The sequence below is a fragment of the Capsicum annuum genome, chromosome 1, assembly GCF_002878395.1.
Source record: "Capsicum annuum cultivar UCD-10X-F1 chromosome 1, UCD10Xv1.1, whole genome shotgun sequence".
NCBI lineage: Eukaryota > Viridiplantae > Streptophyta > Magnoliopsida > Solanales > Solanaceae > Capsicum > Capsicum annuum.
In genome coordinates this window covers 170,117,078-170,133,395 of record NC_061111.1, presented here as the reverse complement: position 1 = coordinate 170,133,395, position 16,318 = coordinate 170,117,078, and positions in this window count along the sequence as shown.

Sequence of the window (16,318 nt, the reverse complement as noted above, 5' to 3'; positions counted from 1 at the left end):
GGTCTTACAATACCAAATACTGATAGTAATACTGAATAAATGAACATCTGTCTGAAATAGTCTAGTTTGAAAAGCCTCTACTAATTTATCTGAATGTGGAGTTGATTGGACAAGCCCCCAACTAACTCCAACTAATAAAATATTGAATATACTATAATAAATAATATCCTCGGTGGATGAGGACTCACTATTGAATCTGCTACTACTAACTAAATTGACTAAGTACGATCAGGAGCCCGTGCATCTAAACCTATGATATGAGATATCATAGCGTAAAAGTAAGAGTATGCGTCAGTATTTTGAATGTACTAGTATCCTAAGTGAGGTAGGCTGATATACAAGGGTTCGTATGTATGAGCAATTACTGACTAAAAGATATGAATATAACTAAATGAGAGTACATGGATAACTAAATTGTTGTAAATACTGATTATGTAATACTATACATATACATATATACATATTGTATCTGAGATCATACTGAAATTGAATATTGAGTTTTGATAATAGAGTGACTGATATATGAGATTACTGATAACTGTATTACTAATATCTGAGTGACTATTTCTGACAGTCCTAATTTTGTAGAACTGAACTGAGTTCTATACTGAGTCTAAAACTAAAACTATAACCGTGGGAGTGTTTATCTAACCGACATATCCCAATTAGTAACTGAGTTGGGGTCCAATCGTGACCCCAGTTTGAAGGGTATTAGCACCGTGCCATGGGTACTAATAATAGCTATGTGGATCTACTATAGAATCACCCTCATCTGGCAGGTGAGATATATGTTACCCTCAACTGGCCGGTTGATATATTTAATCTACACTGGCTACATAGTTCTGGAATGAAGGGACTGCTACTAAAGGTCATACCCTCAATTGGCAGGTGAGCCCTCATCCCTAGGTTTACTCGATGCTGATCTTACTTCCAACTGAATAGACACTGAACTGATCACAAGACTGTACTAGGCTTGACTAAACTATTACTGATCGTGTTGACTGACTGAACTGGACTTATTTCACTGAGTTCTATAACTGACTGAGTACTGTTGTTCGTGACATTACTAAAACTATTCTTTAGCTACTATAATTCTAGGTAAACAACTAGATTTTTGGGTAAATACCCCCAGGAGTCGATAACATAAATAGGAAAACATGGTAAACTCTTGAAAACATTACATTAACAACTTATTCTCTATGCATTCATTTAGACATTTTGTCAAACACTTGAAAGGAATGAATTTGTACATGAAAGGGACCACATGATAACATGTCATGAATTCACTACTCAATTTACATAGGTATTCTATCAAACACTTGGGGAGCATAATTAATGCACATGGAATTCATCAAAATATAAACATCATAGCTACAACATTCAACTTTCAAATTCAAGGGTTTAATATGAGAATCACATAATTTTACATACATGCTAAATAGTTCACTTGAGACTTGTAATGAATCTTGATTTGAAAACCAAACATCAATACATACATGAACACAATCCAATTTAAACATGTAAATCATGAAATCAATAAAATTGTAGTTTAAAAAGGATTCTTAAACTCCAAGGGTGGAAGGAAACCAAGGATGAACACCTAACATACCTTGGTAATTAAGTTCGTGAAAATCGTTGGTGTGTTCTTGAAGCTTGGACTTGATACTGAATGACCTAGGGTTTTGTTCTTGAGAGATTTTGAGAGAAAGTGAGTAATTTTGCCCTTAGGATGGCTTAATTTCGTGTTTTAGGGTTGAATAAAAGTGGGAAAATTTACTTAATTATCCCTATAGGCATAGATTTAATAACAGAAAAATGTACCCAGCAATGCGCAGACAGACACGTCGTATCGATAGGTTCGATATGATGGATGACATAATGCATCGAGATCACATCAGTTCACTGGAACTATTGACATGATGGACGATGTGATGCATCAAGATCGCATCGATCCACTATTTTGGACATCTATTTAGGCTTCTAACGACGTCCAAAAAATCTAAAACTCATCATAGAACACCTATTTACATCCCTGATCATGAATCAATTTAAAAATTAACATTTGAAGGTCGTAAGAATCAAAACTAAAGTCATTAAAATATCGAGGAAAAAAATGAGACTAAGTGTCAATACTTAGCTGGAATATTCTAAGTCTGGGACCTCTTTTCATGCTATATAGGACTGAATTAGACTAGGAATTTTATGGGGCCTTATAGACGCCATGTCGAGGTTTCAGTCCGTGTCTCTGTGATTACATTAAAAATAAAAATTACAAGTTAAAAAAGATAATAGAAATTATAAAAAATCCTATCAATGCAGCTTCTTTTGGACTCTTGACTTGAGTTTCTAATGCTTTAAAAATTGACAGAAGATCTGCTCTTCTTTGGGTTGAACTTAAGAATATATTCTCTCTTTATATCAATTTGATGTTGAAGATGAACTCACAAATTGACCATGTTCTGTCGGTGGTACTTCTGAACCTTGATCCTAAATTTGAAAATCTTAATCCTATTCTTCAGGTGTTCACCTGACTTACAATTTCTTTACCTTGTTGCTTGACCTTCAATTTCATCACCCTATTTTCCAGGCAGGCTCCTGATTTGTTATTTTTTAATCTTTTGATTTTCAATTTCATCACCCTATTCTTTGAGCGGGCTCCCAACTTATAATTTCCTCACTTTATTAAATTTCAGTTGCTTTACCTTATTGCTTGACCTTCAACTTCTTCACCTTGTTGCTTGACTTTACATTTATTTGCCCTGTTCTTCAAGAGGGATCCTGAAATCATCATCAAAACTAGAACAAAAATTATCTCAAACAAAGATTATTATAAAGAGAGATTCTATTTGCCAGAAAAGTAAAGTCGTATTTTTTGGGAGGGTCCAAAATGATGATTTCAATAACATAAATTAAATTTTTTTGCCCTAGTTTATCATCAGAAAAATTTTGCAAATGTCAAATCCAATCATAACTACTTTCATGTTGCAATAATGAATCAAGATTTGATTAGTAAATGCATCTCTTAAGGATAAAATTAAATGACCAAGACTAGGAGGTGTGTCTCCTAATAATTAAAGTGAGGAATTCCGAATAGAAAGTGCGTCTTATAAAGATAAAGGTTTAAGTTAGGAAGTGTACCACCTGACAAATTAAAAATGAAAAGGAGGTGCGTCTCCTAAGGGTTAAGCGCAATGACTCAACTAGAAAATAAGGCTTCTATGAGTGAAGGGTAATGACTCGACTAGAAAGTACATCTTCTAAGAGACAAGGGAAATGTTTCTAAGAGTTAAGGGAAATGACTCAACTAGAAAGTACATCTTCTAGGAGTCAAGGGGAATGACTTTAGTATAAGGTACATCTTTTAGGAGTCAAGGGTAATGACTCAACTAGAAAGTACATCTTCTAAAAGTCAAGGGGAATGAATCGACTAGAAAGTACATCTTCTAGGAGTCAAGGGGAATAAATCGACTAGAAAGTACATCTTCTAGGAGTCAAGGGAAATGACTCGACTAGAAGGTACATCTTATAGGATTCTAGAGTAAGGACTCGACTAGAAAGTACATCTTCTAGGAGTCGAGGGGAATGACTCGACTAGAAAGTACATCTTCTAGGAGTTGAGGGGAATGAATCAACTAGAAAGTACATCTTCTAGAAATCAAGGGGAATAACTCGACTAGAAAGTACATCTTCTAGGAGTCAAGGGGAATGACTCGACTAGAAAGTACATCTTTTAGGAATCAAGGGGAAGGACTCGACTATAAAGTACATCTTCTAGGTGTCAAGGGGAATAACTCGACTAGAAGGTACATCTTCTAGGAGTCAAGGGGAATGACACGACTAGAAGGTACATCTACTAGGAGTCGAGGGGAATGACTTGACTAGAAATTACATCTTCTAGGAGACGAGGGGAATGACTAGACTAGAAAGTATATTTTCGAGGAGTCGAGGGGAATGACTCAACTAGAAAATACATTTTTTGGGAGTCAAGAGAAATGACTCGAATAGAAGGTACATTTTCTACGGGTTGAGGGGAATGATTCAACTAGAAAGTACATCTTCTAGGAATCAAGGGGAATGACTCAATTGAAGGTACATCTTCTAGGAGTCAAGGGGAATTTAAGAAGTGTATCACCTAGCAATTAAAAATTGAAATACCTGGACAAGGATGTGTGTCTCCGAGGGATATAGGATGATAAATTTTCCATGATTTGTTTATCAAACTTGTGCAGAAAAATTGATTTTTGTATTTGTAGAAGTGAGGCATTGCAACCCTTGATATTTATGTTTTGAAGTCTTTGATTTAAAGGTAACATATTTCTTGTTTCATCAAAGAAAACTTGTGAGTTTAAAATATGGTGGATGGTTTATAGCTTTGCCTTTTCAGGCAATTGCTCTTGCGTTGGTCATATTAAATCTTGCTTCCAACCATTGGAATAGTCATTAACTTGCTGCAACAATAATCTAAACTCAGATTATTATGAGTGACACTGACACAAACACAGTATCTCTATTGTTTCTATGTTCCTTAGACACATCCTTTGAACCTTGGTATTTCCATGAATCCCCCCAAACTTGCCTATTGATAAAATTTTATGAATGCTTTGTTTCAGTTCACAATCTTGTTTCTTTCATGTGCTGACCTTTTGTCCTGCTTTATGCAATTGAAGAAGTTGGTAGAAAGTTTTGAAATATTTTCTCACTTTTTTTTACATGGACTTGACTCAAAGACACGAGAAAATCACTATGATTTTCTAGTTGGATGACATACTCAAAATCACCAAATTAGAAAAGAAAGAAAAGACAATGTGTCACCCTTTTAAAAGCAGAAAAAGAACTTTTTTTTATCGAAAAATGACAGTCAACTCTAATGATTATGGTATGCATTTGGATTGAACTGCTTGATCTTTCCATATAAACTCTCCCTAATTGTTGTTGAGTTAATGACCGTAAAATTGAGTTGCTTCTTTAGGTCAATTTCACTCATGGACCTTATTTGGCTAGTGAAGTCGTGAAGGGTTTTCGCCAACAAGTCTCTCTTATTTTCTTTGTCTCAGCTCACCACCGCCTTATGTGCCCATAAGGGTTCTCATCAACAAAACTCTCCCATTTTTATTCTCCTCGGTTTATCATCGCCTTGTGACGTCCATGAGGGTTTTCATCAATAGGACTTTCTTATTTCATTTATCTCAACTCACAATCGCCTTATAGTGCCTATGGGGGTTTTCACCAATAAGATTCTCTTGTTTCATCATCCATTTTCATTTTTACTAACCATCATCTTATGGTGCTCGTGAGGGTTTTCACTAATAAGACTCTCTCATTTCTTTAACTTTTTTCTTTTTTGACTCACCATCATCTTATGGTCGCCGTGAGGGTTTTCACCAATAAGACTGTCTCATTTTTATTTCTCTCCAGATTCCTAATATTGAGGAAGACAAGTAGTTTCCAAAATGCATCATATATGCATTGCATGCTTAGCCTTAACATTCTGAAAAATTGATCTGAAGGTCTTTCTTTGGTTGTAACATGGCTTTTTGATAAGGTTAGAAAGAAAGGATGACATGAGTCCTAAACGACACTTAAAGTGGGGTGGGACTTACAACTTTTTGAATCGACTCCAATAACAAAGATTAAATCATTCCCCAGTTTCATTTAACTGGGTAATTCTAAATTTTTCATTTGGTTGGATCGAGCCCAGAGTAGGGAAGCTACGTATCTCACCTCCGATAGAGCAGTATCCGGTCACGCATAGTTCTGACAACTTATTCTTTTGATGATTCTGATTTTTTTCTTTTGTTGACTTTTTTTCTCTTTGGGACCTTTTTTGACTCTATTTTTCTTAACACTCTTCTTTTTCTTCCTTTTTGACATATTTTTCTCTCTTCTTTTTTTTTTGAAACTTTTCTGACGCTATTCTTTTACTTGACACTTTTCTTTTGAGCTTTGTTGACTCTATCTTGATTCCAAAAGAGGGGTATGAAAGAAAATATAAATAAATCTCAAATGGAGTAACAATATCTGATAGCAGAATGAAATGCCTTCATCATATCAATCCTTGAAAATGCAAGTACACATCATGCAATATGAAGTGAAAGTTAAAAATCAATTTTGACACTTTAACAACGCTAACTTTAACTGAGCATGAGTGCCACTACTTCTTCTTCACTTGTCAAACATACAACTCCACCTTTGTTGTACATCCCTCACACCGAATGACTCATGCTTTTGTGCAGTTGATTTTCTTTTTGTTCCTCTTGATATTGGATCGCACATCCACTGTTTGACCTATTTGAGACATGCCTTTTAATTGATGACCAAGTTATTCTTATGATTCTCATAATAATTGTCTTAATTTTCAAAAAAGACTTCAACTTGGTCACCAAATATCTCAACACTCCACTTATTTTCTCAGATGCTTTTTTTCTAACTTTAGCTCCCTGATTTAAAGTTCATGCTTACACTGGATTTTAAGATATAGCTAAAAATTCTGCCAGCATTTCATATCACTAGAACCAACATACAATGTACTATGTAAAGAAATCAAACAAACAACACATATTTAAAACACAAAGGGAAAAAGGACACTCCATTTGGTTAAAATAAAAGATATAAGGGTTTGAACAAAGACGACCGAGAAACAAAATTAGATAGATTTCAAACTACAACCCTAAAATAATTCAAAAAATAGAAAGGAAAACAAAACAAACTACCAACAATCCTTCCAAGTAAGGAGAGGAGTGACTTCCCAATTGCTGGGCTTGACATCTTAGCTACTGATTGTCATATCATCATGACTAAAGCTTTCACTGCTATCAGACACATTTCGTGTAAAATTATCCTTTGATTTATTCATTTTTGCAAACTGTAGCCTCAATTAAAACTTGGACTTAGAAATTCCTTGGTAAATATATGGGGGTTGAGGACGATGTTGAGGAACCAGTGCACACCATTGTTGATTAAAAGATGGATTACATTGTGCATTATTCAAAGGATATTGAGGAAGTGGGATGGAATGTCTTGGGTTTTACAAAGAGAAAGCTTATTGTAGGTGATTATGTGGATCTGATGTATAGGCTCAAGGTCGAGGTTGACAGTATTGTTGAGTTGACACTCTCAAGCCCTGTTGTAGCCTCGACACAATAATAGCTACATTCTCCTCCTTCTTTCCTTCAGTCCACTTCAATTGATTGCAATATCATCCCAAGTGCTTTATAGAATTCTCGTACCTATAATGCTCCTGAAATTCTGACACCTCAAAGTTAGAAGGGAGGTTAACACTTGAAGACATGCCCCAGTGCCTATATGCAATATCTTTAAAATTCATAGGTCCTAGAGAATTTTTCATGGTCTTTTATGGACTCTTTATTTTTCTAGACATTTTCTCTTTTTCTTTAGAAGATTGGGGAAGAACAATAGTTGGATAGAAAGCCATGGTAGGAGCCTCAGTAGAGGGTTGGGCAATAGAAGCAGAGATGTTAGGTGGTGCTATCAATGTGGTAGATTTACACTGAAGAGCTAGAGAATGAGCAATGGAAGCATTGGGATGCTTTTGCTTTGGAGTGAATTTTGAGGCATTTTGTGGTGCATCAACAATAGTGGGAAATTGACTTTGCAATTGTAATGGAAGACTCAAGGTATTTGTGGGGTCAATAATAGGGAATGGAGGAGGAGGCAGCCCACTGACCCAAGCTCGACCTCACAATCTCTTGCTTTAATCTCTTATTTTCCTGACTCTTTGTTTGATCCATGATGTCACTCTCTATATCCTTGTTGGACACAACTAACCCTTCCTTGAATTTGGTGTGATGTGGAGGACCAACCAGAATGCCTCAAACCAACCACCTTAAACAAACTAAATAAGAGATAACAAATGTGTTAGAGTTCAACACTTTCTCAAAATCTCTCTTTTTTTTCTTTTGAAAAGGTCACCAAACCCAAGAAGGGCACCTACATATCTCACTCCCGAAAGATGAGAATAAGGTGTGCGTAGTTCGTGAAGTTCGGTCAAAAAATGGTCAATTAAACTCTCTTTCTTTTTCTTTTTCTTAAAACTTTAAGTAGAAAAGAAAATAACAAATTGTCAAAAGAATTGACAAAAATCTTTTAAAATTTTTCAGCTTTAACATCACTATACAAAATGAAACCTATGATTACCTAAAAAAAATCTTTTTGGATTTTTGATTTTGAATTTCATACGAAAGTAAAACTTGAAACTACTAAAGGAAAATCTTTTTGTAGTTTTCTTTCAAAGATGTATATGACACCTACTCTAAATGAAGAGTGAAGAATTTTTTTTTGGATTTTTTAAATAAGATCACTGAAACCTAGAAGGCCTGCCTACGTATCTCACTCTTGAGAGAGGAGAATCAGGTGTACGTAATTCATCCAGATTGGATAATTAAACTTTAGTAAACTGGACTATGACTTGAGGGACACGATCAAAACAAGCAATGAAAAAAAACGTCAATAAAAACTTTTTTAAGTTTTCAATTTGACACTTCATATAAAAATGACATCAATAACTATGAAAGGAAAATCTTTTTAGTATTTGTTATATGAAATATACAAAACTTCTACCATCTTTTTTTTTAATTTTCCTTTTATAAAAGCTCCTATTGAAAGAAAATAATCTTCTTGAAATTTTCGAATTATGAATGCTTGCTAAAGGAAACAAAAGGAAAATCTTTTTGATGTTTTTGATTTTTTGGGAAATGAGTGCAAAAGGTAAAAAATCTTTTTGATTTGTGAAAAACAAGTCATAAAGAACTCTAAAAACTATGAAACTCTATTTTGATTCACCTTTCTTTTGAACTTTTTTTTCCAAACTTTTCCTTGCCTACATGCTTTCTTTAACTCTAGCACATGCTTTCCCCAAATTAATCCATCAAATGACCCCGTTATCCTCAAAGATCCAATAATTAACATGTAAGGATGCTTTAGGAGTGAGTCTCCTACGAAGGACCTAGTGGGTCCCTCTAGGTCTCAATATGATGCAGATAAGCATGACCTAAAGGTTGGCCTAGACTGGGGTCCACTAACAAGGCTATTCAGGGGCGCATATGATCGATAGTGGTTGCGATTACTTTCTACCTACTTCATACATCCAACGCCTTCTCCTCCTAAAAGAAGGGTGACTCAACTACAGTTCATGTACACAACGTGTAATGTACTACTTGTTATAGAAAAAATTAACTCAGGGTAATGCAGATGATAAGAAAAAACTATAAACACGTAGCACATACACATCCAACAATAATAAAACACTAACACAAATAATAGCACAAAGAAAATGTCTATACACTCTTAGTGTCAAACTAAGCCAATACAACTCAAAACAATAAGCTCAAATTCTAAAAATTCTCCAGCAGAGTCGCCAAAGCTGTCACACCCCTTTTTAACCAAATAAGATTGATTATTTTAAGGTTTTTATTATTAAGTAACTTAAGAAAACAATTTGTTTTGAAAAAAACTTTTAACAATCAAAATTCAGAGTCTCCACTTGGTATGATCTGGTGTGCCAAGTCACCTTTGGAAATCTTTTTGATATGATTATTTGACTCTTTCAAAACTGGTCCATGAACAGAGATTCTGGTTAGGAATTTTGTTGACCGAGGGAAAGGAGTTAGGCACCCCCTGATCCTGTGGTTTAACCACGGTCATTTTGTGGAGTATATCGGCTAGTACAACACTATGAAATATATAAACCACACAAAACACATAATAAGAAAACAAATAATCAAACAAATATATAGTGTCCAATCCAATTATTACACTCCAAAAATAAAAAAAAATACTGAAATGACCCTACACTAACCTATACTAATCCTAAATTATGCTTTATTCGAAGCTTCGAGCCTTGATCACGAGCCTCCTTTGCGTACATAATACTTTGGGGAATTCCTCGGTGAATAAGTACATAAGACCTTGGGGCATTCCCCGACAAAATAAATACAATTTCAATTTCGTCCGATAAAATAAAACTATCTCAAACACAATAATTCAATCACTTAACCATCATTAATTTTTATAATTTGCCTACCCTAAAACTAAAATTTGCCTATCAATTATCGACCTAAAACATGACACTATCGAGTTTAACAAAATTAACATTCATTTCAAATCCAATAACAATCGATGAATCAAGGCACAACAATATTCACTTTTAACAATTTTTAATTCCCACCTCCAAATTTCATTCTCAAATAATGATTAACCAATTCTTCGATTATCAATTCATTCTTTCTTTTTACAATCTTTAAAAATCTGAATCCAACAATCAATCACATACTCACAATAAAGATCCAACCATGGTATGCACAAGTCATTCACATCCACAACAATAATTAAAATTTGAGATAAAAATAGAGAACGAGAGTAGAAATGGACCTCAAATTTAAGCTTTTCAAGTATAATTATTCCTTTTGACTAGAATCGTGTCCAAAATTTCATAACTGAACCTCAATAACGGATCCCAAATTAACGGCTTCAACCTAAATTTTGTTATGCCCCAAACCTGATTATTTCTAGTGGTGTTTTGGTGTTAGAATAGATTGGTTATAATTTTTTGGTGATGACTCTCTTCGTCAGAGTTCTAATAGACCCTGCCAGTCGATGCAACAACTTTCTCGATAAGATTTTTCCCTAAAAGAAAGAAAAAATAGAGGAGTTTCAGAAATTTTAGGTCTGTGTTGGCCAATTCCAGTGAAATATTCACCGAAAAACTCAAGAGCCACTGGTTTAGCTCCTTCGTCCACTATTTTTTTGATCTCTCTCGGTCTCTCTCAATTTCACTCTGTGTGTGTGCGTGTTACTGTGTTTATGGAATAATGAGAGCTTTGTGAGCTGAGGGAGTGATGATATGTGTATGTTTATTATCCCTCATCCATGGAAAACAAAGGAGTATGTACGTATGTTGTTCTCCTCTGTATGTATATATATCTGTGTAGTTTATCCCTCTCTTTTTGTTGTGTGAGTCTTCTCTATATTGTGTATAAGATCAGTGCATTTGGTGGTCAAAAAAAATTAAAGAGTCTATAGTGTGCATAGTGTGTATTCTCTGTGGGTCCCCTCAGTGTGTATGTGAAAGTTTTGTATCTATGTGTATTTATTGTGCCTTGTAAGAAAGAGAAAGAAAACGTGAGAGAGGGTAGGGGTAAGGGGGTATGTGGGTGGGTATGGTAGTGGTTGTTATTTTTATTAGGGTGAGGTGTCCAAAGTTGTTAGGAATTTGTTGGGTTTGTTTATGTGTGGAACTTATCACATGGGTGAAGGTGCGTGGTAAGACGGGGTAAAAATGATTTTGGAGGGACAAAATTATGTGTCTATATTAGGCATTTCATTAAACCGTCGATGGAAATAAATAGAATGATAATCCTTTTTGTTGAATTATTCATGGTAAGCCATCTTTTCCCAGGGAATATCAGAGTATTTTGATGCAGCCATACATTAAGCAAAGTTGAAATCTCATATGAGCAACGATGGTTTGTAGAATGCCTTTAGAATTCTTTGTACTGAATTCTCAATGTTATTTAACTTTTGTTTGAATTTCTATCTCCTCATTGTTTCCATAAGAGGATCTTCACGAATTTGTAAAACTAGCCAACATGAAATTGCCGGAAACTCTAGGCTACAAATAGATGAGTTGATTATGATGGATCCTACTATGAGTGGATATGCCACTACTTCACTATTCTCTAAATTTTTTTGGATTTTGATGAATCCATTGCAAAGTAAAGGATACCAATGCCCTTTAAAGTTAGATGAAATTCCTTTGCTTCCACCTGATTTTCAAGCTGGAAGAATGTTAGTTTTTCCAAAATAATTGCCCTAACCCAGGTGAAAACATGAATTATCCTGTATATATGACATTGATATGATATTTTAGTAAAGACGTTGTAATAATAAGTTTCCTTCCAATAGTGCAGTTGTCTGATGTATATGTCGGTCCAACTCTGATCCAAATTTCATTGCTACTACTTCAGCGGATAGAACAAAACCTTGAGCTAGATTCAAATTATGCCATCTAAACTACAGTACGTCCTTATTTTGATATATTCTATGCTATGTAAACTTACAAATTGAAAATAGAGGTAAATAACAATTTTATTTTTTCTTATGACAAGTAAATCCGCAGTGGTTGTACTACCCGCCCAGGGTAAATTCCCACTGATATGTCGACTAATTGTACTTCCAACCTTTTTGGCAAATAGGAAATCATTTTCATTTCTCTGCAATATTTACAAGAGCCAGTTAATAATGGTTTGTAGAAGACTTAGTACGTTGGAATCTACCAACCATCTCAAGAACCCAGGATACATGAGAAGTTTTCTATATGAACTCTTCTATGCTAAGATACAATTAAAAGACTGGTACTTATTATAACTTTTTTTTATGTATATGTTGTCTCAAGTTTCTACAGCAGGGTAACTCTTTTTCTACCAGTGACGTGTCTGACTAATTGTATTCCCAATATTTTCTGCAAATTGGAAGTGATCTTTATTTCTCTGCAATACTTAAAAGCACTAGTCAACAGTGTTCTGTAGAAGATTTAGTACCTTACAAGTTACCAACCACCTCAAGAACCTAGTATACATGAGAAGTCTTTTGTATGGCCTCTTCTATTCTCGGATATTGAAGATATTTTAAAGCGAGGAAATCACAAGTTATTGCAGTTGGTGGTAGCACCTCCTCTCTTGGGGAACTCAAGGTGATTTCACCATGGTTCATTTTGAATGCGTTAAGTAAAACTGAACTTTAGCTATATGTACTCTTCTGTCGGTGTTGTGATAAGTATTCTGACAATGGAAACTGAATCAAAGTTCTTGTCCTCCAAAAGTTGGGACAGTCCTCAAGTTCTATTACTTGTTCTAACCATAGTTCACATATAACTAATAGTTTCTTCTTTTATTTCCTTTTTTGTACTCTATTTTTGGACATAAACACAACAAATGGTAGGTAGAACATTACTAGAAGTTTGAACTTTAGAGTTTGATTGGCTGGGTGTCAATCTTCAGATTCAACTGAGCCTATTGACAACCTCTTTTTAATTTAAATTTGAGCCAAAGTAGTAACAATGTTCTAGGACCAAAGAGTACGAGGAGATAAAATTATATCATTTATTCATATAAAGTTTGAAATATCATAAATAAGTATATGTAGAGAACTCAGTTTGTCCAATTAACAATAGTTTCTTTCGTGCCATTTTGTTTCGTACAATATTTAGGGAAAAATATTTTAAAGGTACTTGGATCGATAGAATGTATGATCGATAATAGAGAGAATAACAACAACACAGCCGATGTAGTCCCATAAAGTAATATAATTGATAATAGAGAGAATTGATATAAACCTGTAAAACATGAAAATAATGCGAGAATTAACAAATAAGTAATTTGATTGCTCACATCAAATAGTAAAATGAAGAAAGCTTCAAGCAGAAAGGGAAAAAAGCACATATCACTGGAAAAACAACAAATTGTAAAATAAACAAGAATCCAATAAACAAAGAGCCAAAGCAAAAGTTTACCAGCATAAAGAACAACATAAACAAACTCTGCCCTACTAGATGCAATTGTACAACATACCAAAAAATCAGAGGAAATTGTCATCAGTACTAATAAAACTCTCACTATATTAGTTTTGCTTTCTACAACTAGACAGAGACTATATCCCTTTCTTATATGTGATGCAAGTTAGTCTATAGCTAATGTCTTTTCTATTAGTTTATTGTGTGAAAGTAAACTTTCTTCGACGATCTATAAATAAGATCACCTGATTCAAACCATGAGGTAGGCTACCATCTCCTAAAAACATTGTTATGGAGAGACTGATCAAGTTGCAGACAGATTAGCTTTCTTAAGTGACAACTTACCCCAAACTTTGAGTTCCATTCTTCTTGTAATTTGAATATAAATTTCAGCATCCCCTCATTCAAACCAGTAATCCTGGAGGTTCCAATTAAGTTCTCAACATTTGTGTCTAAACGTGAAATAGGTGTCCTTCTACTAAAATATAAATTTCACCTTATTCTTCAGTCTCCACCAATCAACATAAATAAAGTAAGATCAAGAATCTCTCACTACAACCAAACATGAATCCAAATAAACTAGAAACACTTTTCAAGATCATGGAATCCATTTCCAATGACCGAAATTGGATGTAATCCCCCATAATTCTCTTGGTTTCTGGAACGCTTATGACTCATTCTTTAAAGTGGTAAAGACTCTTATGAGTTGTATCTAAGACAGTATATTTGTGTTGACATTCTGACTTAAACCCTATGAATAATATAGAGGGGTACGAGTTGAATAAATCCAATTCGTAAGGAAATCAGTGTAGACTCCTTGAGGTTCTGACCAAGATATGAGTCATGGATACTAGTTGTATTCTAAGGTTTGAGTAGTAAGATGTGACCCATACCCTGACTAGTCGCTAATCCAAGAATCAAGCCTCAAGTTTTGATAGCCTTATAAGATACTTGGACAAATATTAAGTCCTCAAATAGCTCCTAGCTCATGAACCAGTCAAAACCTCCCTGAACAAGTCAAATAGCTCCTAAGGGTTTTTTAGTCTTTTACCCTCTTATAACTCCCAAGCCACAATATTTAACCCCAAATAGGCATTACTTTGCCTCTATTTCCATCGATTTAAATGACATAACCTCCTCATCCACTCTCAATAACAAGATTAAGGTTTCCTATCAAGATTATCTCCTAAGAACAAGATTCAAGACCTTTCTCAAGAAACTAAGAAATTCAAGCTTCAAGTTTAAGAAATCCTCATAGAATCTCCAACAATTCATCTAGTGAGGTATGTTTGATGTTCATCCATGGCTTTCTTTCACTAAGGAGTCCAAGAACCTAGTTTTATATATTTAAATTGTGAATAATGCATGGTTAGGATGAATTACCTCCATGAAGATCTTACGAATTTTGATTATAAATTATGTTTATAAGTTTTTTTATGGTATGATCTTTTTATATGTTTGAATGATGAAATTTCCTTGTAAAATCTCTAATTCATGGTTTGTGTATTTTAATTATGTTTCAATCACATGCTTTACCCATTCCCATTCTTAAATTCAAGACTCTCATGTGCTTGATGAAATGTTTAAAAGTTGGGTTTTGAGCAACGATCCTTTATTAGGGGTTTTAAAGATTCACATATCCTTATTGTGATTTTCCTTCAATGCTAGAGGGTTATGAACAACCGTTACTTAGCTATTTATATAGTTTTAATATCTTCAAAATGATTTCAGATAAACTATGAGCATTATCATTCAGTCAAGTTAATCATGATCAGTTGTTTATTTAGTTAAGCATAGTTCAGTTCCGTAATCAGTGTCAGTTTAGTTGGGAGTAGGATTTAGCACCGAGCGAACCTAGGGATGGGGTCTCACCTTCCAGTAGAGGGTGTGTCCTTTAGTAGCTGTCCTTTAGTTCTAGAACTACATAGCTAGCATAGGTTAGAGATACCACCTTGCTGTTGAGGGTTGATAAAGTGTTCACCTGCCAGTTGAGGGTAACACATATCTCATTAGAGCACCTTCCAATTGAGGGAGACTCTTTAGTTGATCCACACAACCATTGTTAGTACTTGTGGAATGGTACTAACACCTTTCCAATTGGGGTTACAGGTTGGACTCCAATTAGCTCATATTTGGGCCTGTCGGTTAGATGATACCTCCCAAAGTCTCAGTTCAATATTCAGTTCAGGTTTTCTTGACCACAGCATACAGACTACCAGTTATTTAGTTATTAGAATTTCAGCATTTTAGTTTATAGATTATTTCATAAATAGCATATGCTTGGTCTTAAATTCTAAGTATATCAATTTTCACGCATGTACACTCAATGATCTCATGCTATTTAACAAGTTATTACTTAATGTATAGTTAACCCTTGCACTACATCCTAACCTTATCTCATATACCAGTACACTCAAAGTACTGACTGCATACTTTCCTTGTGGTATGATATCTTTATATCATAGGTTTAGATGCATAGTTTCCTAACCGCGCTTAGATAGTTCAACATTTTTCAGTAGCAGTAGTAGTGGTGAGTCCTTATCTTTTGAGGATATGTTTATCTTTCATTCAGTTATTTTAGTATTCCTCTATTTTCATTAGTGTTGGAGTTAGTTGGGGATTTGTCCTATCTACTCCATAGTCAGTCAGTTATAGGTTTTTCAGAAATTCAAATATTTAGTTAGTTTATCAATTTTATCAGTCAGATTTCAGTATTTTCATAGATGTTTTCAGACTTGCAGATTCAGTTGTACTTTTTAGTATTTAAAACCTTATGGAACAAGCACTTGGTTT